This window comes from Pyxicephalus adspersus, chromosome 4 (genome assembly GCF_032062135.1).
Source record: "Pyxicephalus adspersus chromosome 4, UCB_Pads_2.0, whole genome shotgun sequence".
Lineage (NCBI taxonomy): Eukaryota > Metazoa > Chordata > Amphibia > Anura > Pyxicephalidae > Pyxicephalus > Pyxicephalus adspersus.
This window is the reverse complement of record NC_092861.1, coordinates 69,741,035-69,763,671: the sequence shown is the minus strand read 5'-3', so window position 1 is coordinate 69,763,671 and position 22,637 is coordinate 69,741,035. Positions and strand designations below refer to the sequence as shown.

At 39.5% G+C, this 22,637-nt stretch overlaps 1 long non-coding RNA gene across 1 annotated transcript in view; it reads right to left on the bottom strand.

Annotated features, from left to right (window-relative positions):
* Positions 1-3,220: 3,220 nt before the first annotated feature.
* The window catches only part of LOC140328740 (uncharacterized), a 75,598-nt gene continuing 56,181 nt past the window's right edge, over positions 3,221-22,637 (bottom strand). The window contains exon 3 of the long non-coding RNA XR_011920344.1: positions 3,221-4,133. This is a non-coding gene — a long non-coding RNA (uncharacterized lncRNA). The remainder of the gene's footprint in view (positions 4,134-22,637) is intronic.

Genomic DNA, 22,637 nt, shown 5'->3' with positions numbered 1-22,637 from the left:
AGCATTGGTAGATATATTTACATTTTTAGACGGTTATTTAGAGCAACAGTCTTAAGCTGAAAATATGTCAAATCTGAACAATTACATCTACATCACGTCACTTCTTCTATGTACCTGTGTCATGCTAAAAGATGGTGTGATGTCAGTGATCACAGTTTATATAGTAAGTGTTCTCATACATTTCCAATGATGCAACTCACCCCCACAAACCACCACAACCTATTTCTTCCAAACCACTTACTGCAGAGATATCTTCATGTAAAAGCTTTCAGTACCCTTTCTCCCCACTGTTCTTCAGGGCAAAAGCACCAATTCACAAGTAATAAAAACCACAGGGTAGAGAAAAAAACTAGGCTACTTCTTTTATCTTACTCTCTTTCAGCAACGAAATAGAAGCACCAGACCCTGTACTTTCAATGCTGCTGATATATGCTCAGTGATCACTTTATTGGGTACATGTGTTGAAAATGCCATAGTTGTTAGTGCCAGGCAGGCTGGTCTGAGTATTTCAAAAACTGCTGAGCTGCTAGGATTTTAATGCATAATCATCTCCAAGGCTTTACAGAGCATGATCTGAAAAAGAGTAAATATCCTGTGAGAATCTGATGTCTTAGGGCAAAAATCCTGGATAATGCCAGACTTCAGAAGAGAATTACTGGGCTAGATGGAACTGATAAAAAACAACAGTCAGTCAAACAGCCAATCGTTAGTTACAATGAAGGTATGCGGTAGAGTATCTCTGAATTCGTAACAGGATGAACCTTGAAGCAGGCAGGTTGCAGCAGCAGGAGTGCGCTCATACAATGTATGTTAATTAAAAATTACACATAAATACACAACAAGAAATGAGTGAAAAGTTGAGGAAGCAACATAAATTACAATAATAAAGTAAAATAAAAAAGTGCATAGTTAGAATTGACACAATACCAAAAACTGTGCCTGAGCAGCATAAGACACTACTACACATAATGTAGGCAAAAGAAGCCTCTGCACAGGGAGACTAGATAATCAGGGAGACTGGTTTAGTAAACAGTAATGTGCAATGTAATGAAAAGTTTGCAGGAAAGACAAAAGTTTGCATAGAATAAACAGTATCAAGTTGACACCAACTTTATAATAATGCCATGGAAACTTTAACAGCCAAAATGTAAAAGATGCTGCAATGTAATTTGGAAAATATTACAACAATATTTGCACAAATAATTGTTATATCACACATTTATTAAGTAATAAACATATGATCCTTTTAGTTTTCATTATTTACTGTAAAACTGAGGTTGTTATGAAAGGGGCTAATATACACCTGCCGGAAGCATCGCATCAAAACATATGTTACATGTATTTTCATGTGCTGCCATTTCCTCCATTACTTTGCAATAGGGCATCCAAGTCTCGTTGACACATTGAAAAAAAGACAAAGTGTAGATGTAGCTTAAATACAGAAAGAAACATCACAGAAACAAAACTTGGAAGTTATAGACATTAATTAATGTTTGTTTTGAGTGGAAAAGATTTTGAACTTTTGGGAAGTGCTACAAACTTTCCATTATAAAATGTTTTCATCTAAAGCTGCGTACACACGGCAAATTTTTCTCGCCCGATAATCGGTATCGGCCAATTATCGGGCGAAAATCTGCCGTGTGTACAGTCGGTCGTCGTCCATCGTCTGACGACCGTCCTGGCGGATCCATGGACGATGGACGACGACCGATCCTAATGAAAGGGAAGGGGAGAGCGCGCAGCAGGGTGCCGCTCCGTCGCTCTCCCCCTCCCCTCTCCATACAGCATGAACGGTGCTGTATGTACAGCATCGTTCATGCTTCGTGCAGTCTTTTCTCGTTGGAAAGGATCGTGAAAGATCCTTTCCAACGAGAAAAATTGCAGGTGTGTACGCAGCTTTAGAAGAATGAGGAAATTCTCAAGCTTGGAAAAAGATACACTTTTTTTAAATGAACCTGGGTGATCAAGCAAAGCTGTAATAGATCTGGTTCAGGATTTAAAACATTAACTAACAGAGAAAATGGCTTCTAAGAAATCTATTGCTGGTTTGCCGGATCACCCAGGTTTACAGTTTAAAGTGTATCTTTTCCGGCCTTGGAAAGCTTATATAAATTGGGCACAATAAATCAAGATCAAGCACCTGTTTTTTTTTTGCCTTTTACACCTGGCTGCCTTTTGTACCCGGTTCCCTTTAACACCTGGCTCCCCTACTTTCCCCAGTTCAAAACAAGCTTTTGGAGGCATTTTTTTGACAGGAAAAAAGCCTATATACTGCACAAGCGCTTATTTACACTAATGTTTTTCGCTGGCAAACGATCCTGGATCCATAGCTGTGCTGAGTAGGTTTCCAGGAGCATTTAAAAGCCACATTTTTCAGAAGCAGGTGTGAATAAGCCCTTATTGATTAGTACAAGCACAATAATACAAAACAAGCTGCTTTTTTCATGGCAACACTGTGGTGGCACCTGCATATTAGATTGTATTAGGGACTCCCTCCTGAGACATGTTCTATTCTTAAAGTAAAGGAGGGAGTGCCTAATGCCTTTAGGCAGAAATATCTTTTGAGCATCAGTGAAAGTTCTGATCTTTCTCCTGTCTTTATGGTTGTTTGTAGTCGCTACTCACTGAACCTAACATGCTATGCTGAAACAGTTCCTCTGAGCCCTCGTAATTGTTGCCTTTTTCAGAAGGTGGAATTTGTCAGCAGAGGAAGAAAGAGGGGGTTAGTCAGTATGGTTCATTAACATTCCTTGGCTGGTACTTTGACTTACTTATATTGGCAATCTCAAGAAGGCATGTTGGGAATCTCTGCCTTTGCTGTGATAGACCTTGCTATTTATTTTTGCTTTGTCAAGAGAACCCTTCCAATGTCCTCAAATCAACCTGATGTTTACTTGGAGGCTGCAGGTCTTCTGCCTTTTTTATGCTCTGAGGACTGTATAACTGAAGGTGGGCCTCCCCCCATGTTGTCCTCACAGCTGCAAAAAATGCAGCTTCCCATTGCTAAAAAATACCCCCTTTCTGTTCTGTGACATCACATTCCTTTTTTTTTTATGTCTGCCCTCCAAACACCAGAATATAAATCTGAGTTTTTCCCCCATTGTTTTTAATGGGATTCAAATTTTGCTCTTGAATCAACCTGACCCCAAGGCTCAGGTTCGATGAACTGTCGATGAAACAAACAGGCAAGTTGACTAACACTAATTTAAAGGGCTGCAAGTTAATTTAAAAAAAAATGAATACATTTTTAACAGGTGTTATCATTCACATGTGATTGGGGCTAACACAAATCAAAATATAACTTCACCCTAACCTACACTAAGAGAAAACAGGTTCAAGTGGAGCTCAACAAAAAAGGGGGGATGGGTGGAGGGGAACCATTTGTCCTGTTCTTTAATTCAAACTGCAATACCCTGTTCTCAGAAGCATTTTTTCCCACAGTATTGTCCTTCTTTATCATTAGCTCCCACCCGCCTTACCGGCACTAAGATTCACATTTTTGTATCAAACAGAAAGTCTATGCTGCTCCTGTGCATTAGGCAGCATCACAAACATTATTTTTTAACCAAAATGAGAAAAAAAGATTTTTCTGGCAAGAAAGTGTATTCTGTCAAACAAAAAATTGGCATGCTAGTAATTGTTTTTACTACTACTTACATTACTTCCTAATATTTCTTACATTGTTACATTTTGCATGTGTAATGTTTAGCTTAATATCATGTACATGTCAAAAAGTGTTTTTACAGTAAAATAAAAAAAAAAAACACAATAAAGTCACTGCTTAACATATGGATATGGAAATAAAAATCAAATAATAGACATCTAAAAGTTGAGTATCACTTTTATAAATATTTTGTTTTGTCAAATGGTGGATGAACTTGATACAAAAATCATCTATCTTCAGTTCTTATGCATGAAAATAATGTTGTTAGCCTCCACAGGATAATACTTAACAATGGAAAACTATCAGAAATCTGAAGTACTGTGTGGTAAAGACTCTGTACAACCAATTTTGTTCCATCACTAAAGGTTTCAGAATGCGATTTTTCCTTCTCCTCTATTTGCTGAAGAAGATTTTCTAACAAGGAACATATTAATGAAATGTTCTCATATTTGGTAATGTCATATTTTTCCTGTAATAATAAAAAAGGTAAATTAGCAAAAGAAAACTAAAGTTAGTCTAAATCAAATAACTAAAATTTTGTTCAAGTTGTAAACTGTTAATGTAAAAATCGTTTTAGGACATTTTCAACCTGTTCTCAGCATTAAAATAACCCTTCGTGTAGTACAATAAAGGTCCTCATTTAGGCACTTCCTGTTAAAGGATGACCACCGTCTCCAAAAGGTGGTCTTTAATTGCCAACCTGTTTTAAGGTCTTCTGATGGAAACTATGCCACTGCACCTGTGTGTTCAACTATTGTTACAATCAGGAAGCCAGTTCAGATCAACAAAGTGAAGCTGTTGCTGAAGTGTGTGCACAGTAATGGTCCAATAAGGTTGTGGGAAAAAAAAACAGCACTGGGATGCAAAAATACATAAAAAGATTTGTATTTCTTTCCTATTTATTCATTTTAAACTAATGTAAAAGGTAATGTAAGAGTTTGTTAATACAAATCAGACTCTATGCTGCACATGTACTGCTGTAGCCTTCTAGCAAACATCTAATACACATTGAGTTTCATGTAGAAGAGCAATAAAGCATACTCATTGAGGGAATATTTAATAAACCTATGAATGAGATGAAGTTGAATTCATCCTGTGCAATGCAGGGCATTGTTGCGCCCATTGACATCAAGCATAAAGAACTTAGATTTATATCTTGATGGTGTCTGATCTTTGCTGATGTTTCTCACTGAAGTTTTCCTAATGTTTTCTTTGTGAAATTTTTAAAATGTATCATAACTTGCTGTGGATATCAATATAATTAAGGTGAATGTTGGCCTGTTTTTTATTCGTATTTATTTAGATTAATCGTGATCCTGATGAAGCAGTGACATTAAGACTAAAACGCATTGACTGTATATCAACCGATTTTTGCACTATAAAGACTTTTACATTAATTTATTGGCCAACTACACCACCCTATATTAAGGTTTGGAAATTGTAATTTTTTCCATACTTACAATTTTTCCATACTTAATGTTTGTAATTGTTTTGTTTGTAATAATTTTTTTGTGCTGATTTTTAAAATGATTGTTAAAAAAGAAAAAAAAAAAATAATTTGTATATTTGAAACTCTTTTGCAGTGCCAATTTCATCTCAATAAAATTATGCTACTTGCAACATTATCAAGTTTGTCAGTACCAAATATATTCACAGTATCTCACTCTCCAAAAATACAAGATGTTCAGTCCAACACTGTACACTAGTCAGGACACTACACACCAGCTAGTCAGGGAGAGGATGCTGATCCATGAATAGAATGCAAGAATGCTCACCCAGAGGTCAGAGATAAGACCCCAATTCAAGAGGAATACCATACAGCCCACCTAGGACAGTTTTAGGACAAACCAGAGAAAGCAGGAAACACCGGAAACTAGGAAGCTTCTGCTCACAGTCTGCATAGGATGCTGGTTTATACTAGCAACTACCCCTCAAAGTGACAGTCAGGCAGATGCTTCAGAACTCAATACTTGGATTCCTTCCACTGCTTTACCTTTTTTGCTGTGGAACCCCTGTGGACTTCTCAGAGAACTCTAGGGTTCCGCAAAACGCAATTGAAAAACCCTATACTTAATGTGGAAGGCAGGAACAACTTGCGGCAAAAAGGGAATGTTTTGGAGTCAGAACCTCAGTACTTCCTGTGCAAACATCATAAAAAGTACTTTATAGAAGAAGCCATTAACTTATACGCCAAAAGAAAAATATTTTTTAAAAATTCAGAAACCATCCAACCCAAGGTAATTGCTGCAAAAAGCACCACCCTGTGGGATAGGGAATATGAGTTGCAGGGATTAATGGTATCATGTAGGGCTGACTAAATGTAGATCCCGAACTTAAATGAAGATCCAGCAGGAGGAGAAATAAATGATTTTTTGCACAAAGATAAAGATCAAAGAAAGGACAGTCAGAAAGAGAAAAGTCAAGGCAGACACCTGCTCCTTTATAGAGCTCAAGGCCACCTTTAAACACTCACCCTCTTTAAGAACGAAACGAACTCTGACAAGGAAAAATGAGTGAAGACCTAAAACCTGTCCAGTTTCTGGTTCAAGTGGGATATTTAATAATATTATTAATAAACAGGATTTTTATAGCGCCAACATATTACGCAGTGCTGCACATTAAATAGGGGTTGTAAATGACAGACTATCACAGACAGTGATACAGGAGGAGAGGACCCTGCCCCGAGGAGCTTGCAATCTAGTAGGTGGGGGAATTCCAAAAACACAATAGGATGGGAGATACGTAATGGTGAGAGGTAGTGATGGATGCCATAAAATCTGTGTTTTGGTTTCCCCAAAAAAAAAAAAAAAAACATTTCCAGGAACACCTCTTGATGGAGGAATCACTCTCCAGGCAGTCTGTCTTTGATGGATAATATACACCACTACTGTGGCATTAATTGACTGGATTCAGACTAGATGACATGAAAGATACATTACCGTATGGAAGAAAAGGTAAATCATGTGTAGCTCCGGAAAATTTATTGGAAGCTTCATTTTCACCAGCATCCGATAGCCCTACAATATCAGGATGCCTAGCCCTCCTTCCCCCCCCCCCCCCCGTTTGCCTAGAAGGCTTTTGTACATCCTGAATATTTTCTTTAATCAGGTAAGAAAGTAATTGGCTGTAAGTTAAATACACAAGCCAACATATCAGAGACATCTGGGCAAAAAGATTCAGCTGGAGTTCCTTATTAAAGCACAAGAGTCAATGTTTGTCCTATGCAGATAAAATGTTTCTCTGCGTGGCTGCCATGTGGTTGACATCATAAGCAGCACTGTGAACATACCACACTGGAAAGTTATTTGATGAGTGGACTGGAGCTGCTAAAATTAAGACTTAAATCTGAAAATTTGTCCAAAGGCTCTGAAAGACTATCTTTATCATGGGTGGTGTAAACCTTTCTGTAAAGGTAGATTTGCCACTGGATGCCACATGCCACATGGGGTCATGTTGGTCCTGGTGATATGAAAAGACCATTTAGGCGCAAATGAGTGCTTTTTGCTTGTGGAGTCCTAATCCTGCTGATAATGCTGATAACACGCTATATATATATATATATATATATAAATATACATATATATATATATTTATTTATTTGTCACTCACAAATAGGAGGAAGAACTGGGCCTTTTTGGAGGCATATTCTGTGAACAAGTGTTTCAGCCATAAAACCCTGTGTCTCTCAATGGTAATTGAAGTAATCCTGTTTTTTAAATCACACATGCACATGTTGGGGTATTCAAACTAAAGACAGCTTTCATTTTATTGATGGAACCAAGTGAACGGTTGTTATGCCTTAAGTAAATAAACCCCACCATATGTATGCATTTAGGGCATTATTTTTAATATTGACTGGAATGTACCTTTTATGCTACAAAATGAATAAAAGCATGATAGTTTGTTGGCAATAAGGCCCAGAATGTTGGTATGAATCAGAGGTTAGGCACTTTGGGCTGTGAGATGGGTAAGCAAACTGAACAGGAATGGATGAATATCATATTGCATCTTCAGATGTACAAAAAAATACTATTTCTGAAAGACTGATAAAAGAGGATATGAGAAAGTCAACATGGCAGTTTTCAATCAGACAATGTTCAAGAGCAAAATGTTTCAACGTTATCAGTCTCAGATCAGAAAAGAAGGAAATTAGAACATTATAAACTAAAAAGAAACCCACAATGACCACAGAACAATGCTGAATTATTAAATTAAAACTTGATGAATGCTGTGTTATAAGAGACACAATCCTCTAGCATGATTTCATGGTAATTTATGCAGAAAATTAAGAACATCAGAACACAAGTGAAGGATAATATTTAATTTAAACTAACAGATATATAATTACAAGTTGGATAAAAGACAGCTAAACAGGTTGTTCTGGGTATGGTAACATACTGAATAAACAGTTCTACACAGATGAGGTGTGTGACCGCCCCCAATATTCCCTTTCCCCCCATACACACCCTCTTTGCTCCCTATCCACACCTGCATTTATTTCCTATTACTTTTAGTAAAAGTACTCCAGTTCTAAAAAGAAAAAAAGAAGACCCTTGATGAATAGCAAGGAAAAATCATCAAAACAGCAAGACAATGTCAAGGTAAAATAACAAAAAAAACCTGAAGTTCACCTCTGCAATGCATACATGTTTTTCCTTATTAAAGACCCTACAAAAGAAGACAATTGCTATTAATCCATCAAAAAGCACCCAGCAGTTAAGTCCTGTTGTGGGTCGAAAAAAACAAAGCTTGTTTGTGAGTGGTGGCTGGCCAGACAGGGTATATTTTTGCAGAATCTCAGTTAGGTTGAGGTCTAGGCTTGATGGGGCCATCTTACCACAATTAGGTCTGTTGTGGACTAAATCAGTTTACCCAGAACTACACTAAAGTTGACTACATTATAATAGCATGGTGATTCAGCGGGTAGGATCTTGCCTTTGCAGGTCACAGGTTCAAAGAAACTATCTGTATAGAGTTTGTATGTTTGCATGGTTTTCCTCCAGGCAACCTGGTTTCCTCTCACATTTCAAAAACCCGCAGTTAGGTTAATTGTCTTCTGTCCAAAATGGCCTTGGACTGTGTATTGACATATGACTATAGTCATCATATTTATACACTTCCCATTTAGACACAGGAATGTATATGTTCGTATATGGAATTTTTCTGGCTGGTAAGATATACATGTGACTTCAGGATCATCTTGAAAGCTGCAATATCTAGACAATTTAACATGCAAATTTTAATGTCTCTTGATACAGGGAGTGTAGTGATTAGTGAAGCAGTCCGCTTTTCCAGAGTCAAAGTATACATATTCAATGTGCCTTGTGTTTGGGGCTTTTAGAGCACAAAAGTAGAGGGTGATATGAATGCAGTACACCAAGTAAGCTAAACCTGTTGCTTTAGGTCATATCATTGCAGTTGAAACATTTATAAAGTGTCCGCCAACACACTTCTAAACACAGGTAACCCTCTCTAACCGAGCTGTATGTGTATAAAGAGAAAACATCTTCATAGCTTATTTCAAGCTACACTGTGTAGAATGTAGGTAACCCTGGAGACACTTTTCAAACCCCCTTCTGAAGATGCCTTAAAATAGTTGTGGACATCACTAGGCATAGCCAAGCCAGAGACATGTGCCACAAAGTAACCACAAACACAAACGCTCCTCCTACCAACCACCAATGCTGAGGTAGACATTCTTCCACTGGCTATCAATGTTGGACTCCTATCACCAGTGCTATACCAGTTATTCTTCCACTGACCATAAACACTAGGTCATGCTTATTACAGCTAAACACCCATTGTAAGAGATTTTTCCTTCTACAACCGTACATGCTGTTTCCACTGACCAACAACGTTGGCACATTACTCCTTCCACTGATCAACAATGGTGCACTATTTTTCCTCCCAATGGCCAAAACTGTTAGGACATGACAAAACATGTTGGGCTATTTTTTACTAACAATCCTGGGCTATTCTTCCTTCTACTGACCAACACTGCTGCAACATTCCACTGGCCAATCAAGCTTGCTCATGCTTTTTCTCACCAACAATGCAGGGCAATTCTTCTCACAGACCAAAAAAAAAAAAACTTTACCAGTCATCCATGTAATAGGGCATTTGTTTTCTAATACCCATCTATTTCTTCCACTTGCCACTAAAGTGAAAGGGCATTTCTTTCATATGAGCAGTCTCTGGTATTCTTTTGTTACATGTGAGGAATTGCTTTTGGTGAACTTAAAGGGGAAGTAAACTGACAAAAAAAAACAACTCACTCACCTTTACCTTCGCAGATTAGTTGATCCCTCCCACGGTTTCCTGGATCGGGTCCTCCTCATTTGCTTCTTCGTCCCATCACAGAGGAAGTAACATGGAGGGGCCTTGCCCTTTCTTTTCTTTTTTTTACATCTGTGCCTATAATTCTAAGGTGTATATTTTGTCTCCCTTCCTATGGTGGGCCCTAATTATCTCAGTCCACTACTTAGATAGCATATTGCTTTTATTAAAATCAGTGCCATTTAAATGTGTACAAAGACCCTCTTAGGATTAAAGACTGTAAAAAAACAACATAAAATACAGAGTCCATATTTTATTTAAAACACAACATTCTGCTTTACTTGCATCAATAAATCTTTGAAATGTCAGTGACAATTTTTTTCAAATCACCATACTTTTATATTTAAACATCAAATCCAGAGAGATAAAGAACCCAACTCTGACTAAATGAAAAAGATAATTTGGGATGACAGTTACTTAATTTATTATGCAAATATTTTGTGGTAAACATTGGAAAGTTCAGCCATAAGTATATTAAGAAATTGGGGAGGCATTATTTAGTATTCAGCACCTGTTTAAGGGCTTATATACTGAGTAAATGTGTATAATCCCATCAGAAGGTGGAGATTTAATTCAAACAAACATCATTACTGAAGGGTATGTTTACTAAAGAACAATGTGATGGGAATCAGATATTATTTCAGGAACAGTACAAAACTTTTCTCAGTGTTTTGTCAACATTGTACATGTGGTGTGATAGAAAAGCTAATATGTCTACCACACAACAAATTATATGGGTGCTAGCTTGTGATATCAAATAATTTAGTTGAAAAATATATACATATTCAGGGTGACCTGTTGAAGTTCAAAGATTCTGAGTATTGAAATGAGGAAGAAAGGTGATTTAACCACCTGAGCGTTACACTGAGGTCTAGATTTCTGTACCAAAAGTGATCCACTGTTTTTCATGAAATTTTTTTTTAAATTTGTAGACCTGTAACTTACAGAAATATGTCCGAACAAGGGTTCTAGTAGATAATATAAATATAAAAAATGTATTTACTTTCATTTTGTTTTATTTTTTTGTATTGGATTGGATACGGGAGTTTGTATTCTATCCAATACAAAATGAGCGTTTGAATTTACCAGTTATGTACTTTGTATTAATTTTATATTATTTTGTATTGGATTGGATACGCAAGTTTGTATCCAATCAAATACAAAATATAAATTTGAATTTACAAGTTATTTACTTTTATTTTATTTTTTTTTATTTTTTGTATTGGATTGGATACAGGAGTTTGTATTCAATCCAATACAAAATGACAGTTTGAATTTACCAATTAAAAACTTTGTATTTATTTGAATTATTTTGTATTGGATTGAATACAGGAGTTTGTATTGAATCCAATACAAAATGAATGAATGAGTTTCTATTTGAATTTCCCGCACACGTGCCGACGTCATCACGCACGCAGAAGCCTTCCGGTTTTTTTATCCGCCGGACGGCTTCTCGCTTCAGAGATCATCCGGCGCTGGACGAAGACGGACGTGGACGATCAGCGGGACCAGGTAAGATGCCGGCCGGGATCTTGTGTTCAGCCGGCCGGGATCTTGTGTTCAGTCGGCCGGGATCTTGTGTTCAGCCGGCCGGGATCTTGTGTTCAGTCGGCCGGGATCTTGTGTTCACCCGGCCGGGCGGCAGAACACAAGATGCCAGGCAGCGGAACACAAGATACCGGCCGGCATCTTACCGGTCCCGCTGGCACCCGACGCTGGAGAGGGAGATCGACGGACGACGATGGACGGAGGACGACGCTGGAATAGGAAAACGACGCTGGAATCCTTACCTCCATGGTCCCGCTGGATGTGCACAGCGGGACCATGGAGGTAAGGATGTGACAAAAATACGGGGTTAACCATCCTAGCCATTTTTTTTTGCCCGACCTTCGTACGGGCATAGCGGCTAGGTGGTTAAGTAACTTTGAATTAGGCATACTTGTTGTGTCAGGTGGACTAGTCTGATCTAGGATTTAAAGAGAGTATATCAAGCAAAAATAGCAGTTCTCTGGGCAAAAAAATATGTTTATAATGACAAAGGTCAAAGGAGAATATTCAGGCTGATTTAAGCTAATGGAAAGGCAATAATATTTCAAATAACCACTTGTCACAACCAATGTATGCAGAAGAGCATCCCTGAAAGCGCAATGTTGAACTTTGAAACAGATGGGCTACAGCAGAAGGAGACCACACTGGGTGCCACTTCTGACAACTAATAGGCATCTGAGACTACAATTTGAATCTAATCCAACAGACCACATTTGAGATGTGGTAATCATTATGTTCATGCAGCCAAAAAATTGAAGCAACTGTTGTTGATTATGTTTTCATGCAAGTGTGGAAAAAAATCCCTGAGGGACATTTTTAGCACCTTTTTTAATCCATGCCACAAAGAATGAAGGTAGTTTTGAAGGAAAATGGGACCAAATGTAGTATTAGCAAGGTGTCGTTCATTGTATACCAGAATGTTGGCTTTGAACATTTGTAATTGAACATCGATTACAAAAATCACATGGCAGTGTTAAGAAATACCCACTAACCATATATCATGCATGCTGTATGATTTTTAATAATAAAAATAGTGCTGATAAACTACTTTTTTTTTACTGACCATTTTGCATAAACACTCTTTCTTAGTGCCCATTCATGTTATTGTGGTTTGTATCGCAAGTAATGTCATTGTGTTACAGCTGCCCAAAAGAGAGCCTTGAGATCAGTCTCTTTTTCCCCGCGGAGGAAAAATGCCTCGGGATGCTCTGGCTGCTCTTTCTGCACATGCCCTGATCTCGGGCATGTGCAGAAAGAGCAGTCAGAGCATCCCGGGATACGTGATGTAGGTATCTCGGGGTACTCTGCACTCCAAATAAAAAGGCGGTGCTGAACCCTTTTTTTTTGTTGCACTTAAAAAAACCAAAAACAAACAACTTTTTACTTTACATTACAAGTACAAATGTTGACTTTAGGTAAATTTTAAGAGTGACTCAAAATCAGAAGTTCCTAGAGACAATAATCAATAATGTATGGCTACCCTAAACATCATCTTTACTTGCCTTAAGTGGTAGCAGTAGTGTCAGAAACAGTGAATGATGTGTGGATGGATGGCAGTGACCAAGCTGTCTGCAAGTTGTATGACAGACTATATGCACTGAATATGACATTTCGTTTTAAATTGTATATGCAATCCCAATGTGGCATCTCTACTTTGGCTTTAAGTTTTTAAATAACTAATGACAGGGTGTAATCTGTTGTGTGGGGTTTTACACCTAAGTGTACATTTACATAATTTTAGAATCTGCTAAGGACCAGATGTTTTTTTTTGTTGTTATGCCCTGATACATAAAATCTTTGAATTAGAAAATGGTGTGCTTTTTTTTTTTAAAAAAAAATATTAGTTTTAGTCTGACCACTAACCTGACCAGTTTTAGGTAAAAATTATATTTCTACATGGCAAAAAATGCACTAGTAGGTGTCGTAGACCCAATAGTCATAACATGCATGCTGCTGATTCTGTGTAATTGAAAATTCAAAACAATGGCTTGTTAAAAAAAATTGCAGTATTGTGTCAATTAGTGAGGTAATTCATTCTGTTATAAAATAGGGGCCAATTTCACCCAAGAGGAAGATAAAGACAAAGGGCAGAGTTTTTGTAGCCAAAAAAAATTAAAAATTTAGCGTTCAGTTCAGAATATAAAGCAATACAGTGCAAGTGTGTAATACATTGCAACAGAATCAATCATGTGTATATGACAAATTAATAAAAAGAGGACATAGTTGACATATATTTGTTCATGAAAGTAACAAGCAATTGTTGTAATAGATTAAATCCATTCACAGACCAATGGTGGTTGTTAGTAGATGTACATATTTTTCATATTGGAGTGTTCAGTGTTAGGTTACAGTACCTGACGCCTTTTGCTTGGATTGGTTTCCTCAGGGGTATATTTCATATTTGTTAACATCTGGCTGGTATATAGTATAATATTAGATAATTGGTTAGGGAGTTAATTATTAACGTAATTGGGAAAGGGAATAGGAAGAAAAGGAAAAAATATATAAAAACATTACATTTTAAATTTTCAAAAAAGGGTTGGTTCAACAGTCTGTACAAATATTCACATGTAATTCTTATCAACTATATTGACACTATTTATAATAACGTATATTCTTTGTTGAATAGTATTAGTGATGAGTGAATTTCTCGAAAATTTGATTCGGCCGGTTCGCCGAATTTTCCAAAAAGATTTGCTTCGATCTGAATTTATTTGCGGCGATTCGCAATAAAAAACAGCTATTTCCGGGCTGCAGAGAATCTTGATAGAGGTGTAGAACACTGTGCCTTGCAGTTACACGCATAAGGAGTCTGCTGTGGTAGTGACCTAATACTGTGAGTCAGTATGACATGATGACAGACGTCGCTATTAGAATCACTGCACACTTCACTTATTTGGGCAGTGACGGGGCCAAAACTGACCAAATAACTCAAGTATGAACTCAGCCTTACAGGTCCATGTTAGCGTCAACAAGAAGCACACTCCTTTTACACCCTCGTCAGCTGATTCCACAGAGATGTCTACAGAACCTGTTCTAATTACCGCTTATACAAGTAGAGCTCCCCCCGACAGAGTGGAGGGGGTGTCAGCAGTAAGTTTGTGTTGACGTCACTGATTCCTTTGCCCTTCCTCTGATCCCTCAGAACAATAACCCACAAAAAATGGATCCTGTCTGTGGAGCATATGCCTTCACTCGGTCAGCATTTGCTCAATAATCCATCAGTATTGCCAATGCCAAAAAAAATGGAATATTTGCATGTCTTCTGTGTTTTGTACCCACTCCTGCTTTTGGTCACCAAATCATAAGCCAATTCTGATGGGACCATACAGGCCTTACAGCTGCTACACAGACAGGATCCGTTGTGCATCTCTTTTTTCCTCCCTTCTGACAGATCAGAAGAAGGGTCAAAAAAATAGTGATGTCATTCAGGCCAAAAAGGCAAAATAGTGGCCCAGTCATGGAGTGGGCAGGGTGGGAGAACAGCGTGAGAAGTCCACAGAGTGGCACAATGACATAGTGGTGAGGTGGAAGCAGCATGAGAAGACCACAGAGTGGCCCAATGACAGAGTCTGGAGGTGGCGGCAGCATCAGGAGGACGTTAACATGGTCATATGTAGAATATGTGGGCAGAAGGTGAAGATTGGCCAGGGTGCCAATGTTGGCACCACGGCCCCTGCGTCAACATATGCAGCGCCAAAGCGTCACGCACTTTACTGTGGCAGTTATTTGTGGTGAAAGCGTTTAGTGGCCTATTTCAGTAGTTTAGTGGCCTATTTCAGTAAAAAAAGAAAAATATATTCTCAGTTCACTTCTGCAGTTATTTGTGGTGAAAGCGTTTAGTGGCCTATTTCAGTACAAAAACAAAAATATATTCTCAGTTCACTTCTGCAGTTATTTGTGGTGAAAGCGTTTAGTGGCCTATTTCAGTACAAAAAGAAAAATATATATGCAGTTCACTGTTGAAGTTATTTGTGGTGAAAGTGTTTAGTGGCCTATTTCAGTACAAAAAGAAAAATATATTTTCAGTTCACTTCTGCAGTTATATGTGGTGAAAGCGTTTAGTGACGTATTTGAGTATCAGGAGGAGGCCAAATGACAGAGTCTGGAGGTGTCGGCAGCATCAGGAGGCTACAGAGTGGCACAATGACAGAGTCTAGAGGTGGCGTCGGCAGCAGCAGCATCAGGCAGAGACCACAGAGTGGCACATTGACAGAGTCTGGAGGTGGCGGCAGCATCAGAAGGCTACAGAGTGGCTCAATGACACAGAGGAGTGGCAAAGGCCTAAATGTTTCTGGCGCAGGCAGAGGTCGCAGCAGAGTAAGAGGGCATGTCAGCAGGTGTTGCAGCGAGAGGCCTGAGCTCCCGGTGTCATCTAGCGGTCGTGTCTTGACCAGCAACCCAGCGGTTCTTGATTGGTTAACTCGGTCATCCACTTCATCCCAAGTGACATCAGACACCGCCAGCCAACAGTCGGTGTGTTCGTAAGACACAACCCTTAGTTGGCATGGCTCGGGAGCAGGCCCTGTGCCCTCACCTGTCCTCAAACTGCCTCTGTCCTTTGCTGTTCCCTCAGCCATGAAAGTATTGTATGCTGTGGGCTCAGCACTACTATACAGTGAGGACGAGCTAGTAGAGGACAGTCAGCAGCTACTGCCCAGCCAAGATCTGGAGGAGACATCCGCCACTTCCTCCGCTAGGCGGGCAAGTAATGATGAGGAGAGTGGCGTGGGAGGTGGTGTTGCGGGCGGTCAGGCTCCTGACCCAGAGACCGTTGAGGAGGACATCAGTGACGTGCAGACACTACTCGACGATTATAAGCTCTGCGTTGTTAGAAAGAAGGCTGCTTTTTCTATCAGTGCTAGTAGTTGATTTTCTATTTCTACCTTAGCACTGGGGGGCCTAAAGCAGACTCCAATAATTAATTGTGTGTTATTCAACCCCACATTTAACTCCACCCATAATGTCTTAACCTCATCGCTTGTTCCATCCACAATTTCTTCTTTCACGTTCACTTTCAGATCACTTCTCACATACACACAGACACCACCACCCTTTTGTTTGGTTCTGTCTTTACGAAAGAGAGTATACCCAGGAATATTGACAGCCCAGTCATGTGAAGAACAAAGCCAGGATTCAGCAATGTCAACTAAGTCATAATTCGACTCACTCATTATGATCATCATCATCAAGAGAAGAGGGTGGCAGAGAGTGGCAGCTTGCCCGTGAGGCATCAGCTCAGCCAGCAAGGTGGTACATGGCTGGGAGTCAGCCGGGTGGCAGCAGTGGGAGGTCAGGAGCCAAATGTGCCTGGGGTAGAGTGGTGTGGCAGTTTTTAGTTAAGCCACCGGAGGTTAGGCCATATGTAGAAAATGTGGGCAGAAGGTGAGGCCTGCCCAGGGTGCCATTGTTGGCACCACGGCCCTGCGTCAATATAGTCAGCGTCACCATAAATTGGCCTGGGAGAACCGTGGCTCCGATGTGGTGGTCTAGTCTGCCGCCGGAACCGCTGCATCCCCCAGTGGCACGCAACGGGTTTCAGGCAGTCAAGGCTTCACCACTTCAGCCGAAGGGAGCTGTATGTCATTTTCATCTTCTGCTGGTCCAGATGCTCTTGCTCCTCCTCCTCGTCAGTCATTCAGTCTGCAATCGATCACTGAAACGATTGCCAATAGACAACAGTATGCTTGCACTCATTCAATGGTGCAAAAGCTGAATGCGGTGGACTCTGCACCTTTCAGAGAACTGATGGCTTGTGCCGAGCCGAGGTGGAAAGTCCCAAGTCGTCATTTATTTGCGAAAAGGTCAGTACCATTCCTGCACAAATATGTAGAACAGAAGGTGGGCCAGTCCTTGAGCCTGTCGGTGTCTGCCAAAGTGCATGGCAGCGCCGATGTGTGGAGCTGTAACTACGGTCAGGGACAATACATGTCCTTTACGGCCCACTGGGTGAATGTGGTTCCTGCACAGCCACACCAGCAACTTGGCCAGGTGACACCGCTTCCGGCTCCGCTTTCTCACACTGATGATCCTGCGACAACGTCCGCCTCTGCCTCCTCATCCTCCGTGTCCTCAGCCTCCACAAAGTACACCCACCTTGAGCTGCAGGGGCAGAACAGCATCCCCCAACATAGGCTGATATGCGACGTTTCCACCTGTTGGAATTCCACCATCCACATGTTGGACCCTCGCTACCGGTCCAAAATGGGGACCTTTTTTACACCCGCTGAGAGGGAGGACAAACTGAACTACTACAGAAACATCCTATGTAGTCAGTTGGCCGCTGCCTATCTGCGCCATCGTCCATTGTATCGAAGGTCTGACTGGGGGGGCTCTCTGCACTCATGTTCCACTGCCATGGCTGCTGGGGAGGGGTGGGGTGGCAGGAGCAGTACCAGCTCCATCAGCAGCAGCCTGAGTCAAGAGTCGCTGATGAGCAGTTTTCTTCACCTGGATAGTGAAGGAACTACTCACTAGCTGCTAGACAGAGCAGAACCTGAACCAGCAGGTGGTGGCATACTTGGAGTGCACCCTGCCAGCTGTCATTAAAGATCCGCTGGACTACTTTGTAGCCAAACTGGATTTGTGGCTACAACTGGTTGAGTGTGCCCTGGAAAAGCTGTCCTGCCCGGCCAGTAGTGTGGCATCAGAGCGGGTGTTTAGTGCGGCGGGGGCCAGTTACCCCAAGAAGAACTCACCCAAAATGTGGATCAGGCATGGATCAGCCAGGATTTCCACCCACCAATGCCTGATGCATCTGATTAGATGATCTATGCCACCTCACCCAAACCTTGAAAAAAGAGACCGGTTTCTTCTGGCTACCTGCCTCAGCTACTACTCTGATGCTGCCACCCGCCTGATGCCACACATCAGATGCCAAGTGCTCCTTCTTTCAGCCACCTTTGTCAGCGGGTACTGGTATTGCCACCCACCGCCCCACTCTGTCCCCGGGTCACTTTGTGGTCTCCTGATGCTGCCATCTCCACACTATGTCACCTTGCCACTCTGTGGTTTACTGATGCTGCTGCTGCCATCTCCACACTATGTCACCTTGCCACTCTGTGGTTTACTGATGCTGATGCTGCCATCTCCACACTATGTCACCTTGCCGTTCTGTGGAATCCTCCTGATGCTGCTGCTGCTGCAATTTCCACACTATGTCACCTTGCCATTCTGTGGTCTCCGCCTGATGCTGCTGCTGCAGCCACCCCTACACTCTGTCAATGTGGCACTCTGTAGCCTCCTGATGCTGCCGTCACCTCCAGACTCTGTCACTGTGCCACTCTGTGGTCTTCGCCTGATGCTGCTGCTGCTGCCACCTCCAGACTCTGTCAATGTGCCACTCTGTGGTCTCCGCCGGGTGCTGCTGCTGCCGCCGCCACCTCTAGGCTCTGTCATTGTGCAACTCTGTAGCCTCCTGATGCTGCCGCTGCCTCAAGACTCTGTCGTTGTGCCACTATGTGGCCTCCTCCTGATATTCAAATACGTCACTAAACGCTTTCAACACATATAACTGCAGAAGTGAACTGAGACTATATATTTCTTTTTGTACTGAAATAGGCCACTAAACGCTTTCACCACAAATAACTGTACCAGTGAAGTGCGTATATATTTTTCTTGCTGTACTGAAATAGGCCACTAAACGCTTTCACCACAAATAACTGCAACAGTGGACTGCGTATATTTTTTCTTTTTGTACTCAAATACGTCACTAAACGCTTTCAACACATATAACTGCAGAAGTGAACTGAGACTATATATTTCTTTTTGTACTGAAATAGGCCACTAAACGCTTTCACCACAAATAACTGTACCAGTGAAGTGCGTATATATTTTTCTTGCTGTACTGAAATAGGCCACTAAACGCTTTCACCACAAATAACTGCAACAGTGGACTGCGTATATTTTTTCTTTTTGTACTGAAATAGGCCACTAAACGCTTTCACCACAAATAACTGCAACAGTAAAGTGCGTATATATCATACAGATGAGACCACCTTACTGCAGACCTTATAAGTTCCTGTACTGTATTACAATGAGTAAGTACAGTATAACCTTTTTTGAAAATTTAAAATGTAATACTTATATATAAGTATATATTTTTTCCTTTTCTTGCTATTGCCTTTCCCAATGACGTTAATAATGAACTCCCTAACCAATTCTAATATTATACTATTTACCAGCCCGATGTTAACGAATATAAAATATACCCCTGAGGAAGCCAATCCAGGCTAAACGCGTCGGGCACTATAACCTAACATTGAACACTCCAATATGAAAAATACATCTACTAACAACCCCCACTGGTCTGCGAATGGATTGATATTCTATTACAACACCTATGTAATGATTGCTTCTTTGTTACTTTCATGAAGAAATATATGTCAACTATGTCCTATTTTTATTCATTTGTCATATACATATGATTGATTCTGTTGCTATGTATTACACACTTGCACTGTATTGCTTTATATTCTAAACACTAAAATTTTTTTTGTTGCCACAAAAAACCTTGCTCTTTGTGTTTATCTTCCTCTTGATATAAATTATTTAGGGTTGGGCCATTTATTGATACTGTGCACAATTCACTGGGTATACTTAACCTTTCCCTAGAACCTCTGTCTAAGCTATTGTCAGTTTCACCCCTTATTTAAGGAAGGAAGGCAGTACATGTTGTACGTTCTGATTATAGCGCACATCTCTCTGAAAATCTGTAAAATTGTTGTTCCAGACACTGTTCAGAAGAACAGTACCTTAATTAAAAAGTTGATCTGAGAGGGGCTGCGCTGCTGAAATGGTCTCAAATGCTTTAAAATGACAACCAAAACTTTAAAGACATGGAAGAAAACAGAAAAATATCATTCGAATGGATAGAAAAATAGCCGAAATGGCAAAAACTCTACCAATGATCAGCCCCAGGAAGGTCTAAAGATGGTCTAAAGTTACCTGTGAGTAATTAAAAGAAAAATAAATATATATATATATATATATATATATATACACATACATACACACTATATACACATACACAGCAGACATAAGAAATATTTTTGTTTCATTTTGAAGTGTGAAAAATCACCAATTTCCCATACTTACATAGTTGTAACGTATTATACTTATATTTTAAGAACATTGGAACCTCTTAGAGGACCATACAGACTAATAGCCCCAGTACAGGCATACAAGTACACAAATATGCATTTTTATAACCATTTGGTTTAGGCCCAGTTAACCGATTAGTATGTTTTAGGGTTGTGAGAAACCAACACCTTGGGGACACCCATGTAAAATTGGGTAAACATACCAACTCAATACAGTGTGACTGTTACAAAATAAAAACCCTGGCTGCCACTGCCAATTTGAGATTGGCTCTTTGATCCCTGACCTGATACTGCAATACATAGCTGGCTTTCAGCATAAATGTTTGAATAAGGAAATGTAAGAAGTCAGTGAATCTTTTACGTATAATGCTAGTATTAGTCGTTTGATATACTTTAAAAATCATATTTTTTTTTTAAAAGACCAAGATTTTCCTTTTTTTTTTATTCTTTATATTCTTTTATTCTTTATAATAATGAGAAAAAATGTCACAATTTTACATTTCCCAGAACAACAGTAATATATATATATATATATATATATATATATATATATATATATATATTGTTTTTTTAAAGAAACAATATGCTGCTTTAGGGCTTTTAGGATCAAGCAGCTGTGTCTCAAAGATTGTTACTCATTACCATTTTGTACACTCCTTTAAATCAGGTGTTGCTTTCAGACTTCTCAGTAGGAGAAGCAGAGATAACAGCAGTGCTGTTGGCAAAATAAACAATGTATGTATTGTGAAATCCTTATACCAGGTCTTGCTTGGAATTGGAGACCACATTTTTGGATGCAGATCATACATATACATATACATGCACACACATATATTTAATAAAACAGGTGTTACACCTTTATATATCAATATTTTTGCCATTAGCTAAAAATACAGAGTAATGTTAAGTAACAACCACACTTTTATTTTGTTCGGGGAGTGCAAACAAGGCTTTGTTTTGGAAATATGTTTTTCTATTTTCTTTTTAAACATAGGGCTTTAATTAGGGTATCTGACATTCACTGGTGGGAATCAATTACTCACATTAAAAAACATGGACCTAGAAGATTCCCACGAGTGTCCGATTCCCTGTTTATCAAATATAGCTCATAAAGTGAATGTAGAATAATGGTTTCTTATTTGACTTTGTGGTATAGTTTTAGTAGAAAGTAGTTTTATTGTAAATACAAAATATAGACTGTATGTTATATTTTTTATCCTTTGACAATTGTACTATGGCACTGCAAATAGAAAAAGTTTTTTGTACATTTTTTTGCAACACTTAGGTTAAAAATAAATAAATCGATAAAAACATGAAATAAAGAAAATAGGCAGAAACATGTAATTTAAAGAGAGAGCATGATTAGATAGGGTTGATGGTTGATAAGGATCAAATTATGGTTAAAGCGGACTTAAAACCAAAATTTTTACTTTATATAAAAGGGTAGATAACCCTATCTTTTTTACTCTAAATTATTTTTTTTGTTAAAAAAGGGGGAAGCCCTCCTCTTCTGTCATTACCACCACAGTAAAGACTGGATAGGAGCACAAAGCCTTCTGGGAGAACCACATCACGTATCCCAGGAGGCTTCAAACTGCTCATTTTGCGCATAGTCATTCTTGGACATGTGCAGGAGCTTTTTCCTGCAGCCACAGTGTGGGATCAAGTGAAGTAGCCATAAGAATAAAAGAAAGAAGATGGTAGGGGAAGATTCCTTCGTGCCAAAACAAAGGAGGATTCTAGAATGGTGCGAAACCAAACCAAGGACAATGCTGGAGGGATCTGCGGAAGTAAAGGTAAGTGGGATTTTTTATTTTATGTTTAGTTCCGCTTTAATAAGAGGTAAATAGACATGCACTCTACTTCTTTTTCACATCAAGATTCATATTTGTACGTTAACACACCTCAAATGAACAGAGACACATATTCACGTGCATTACCATGTCAGCATTAGTTTTGCATGCAATAGACCTGTATTCTGGCTTTGG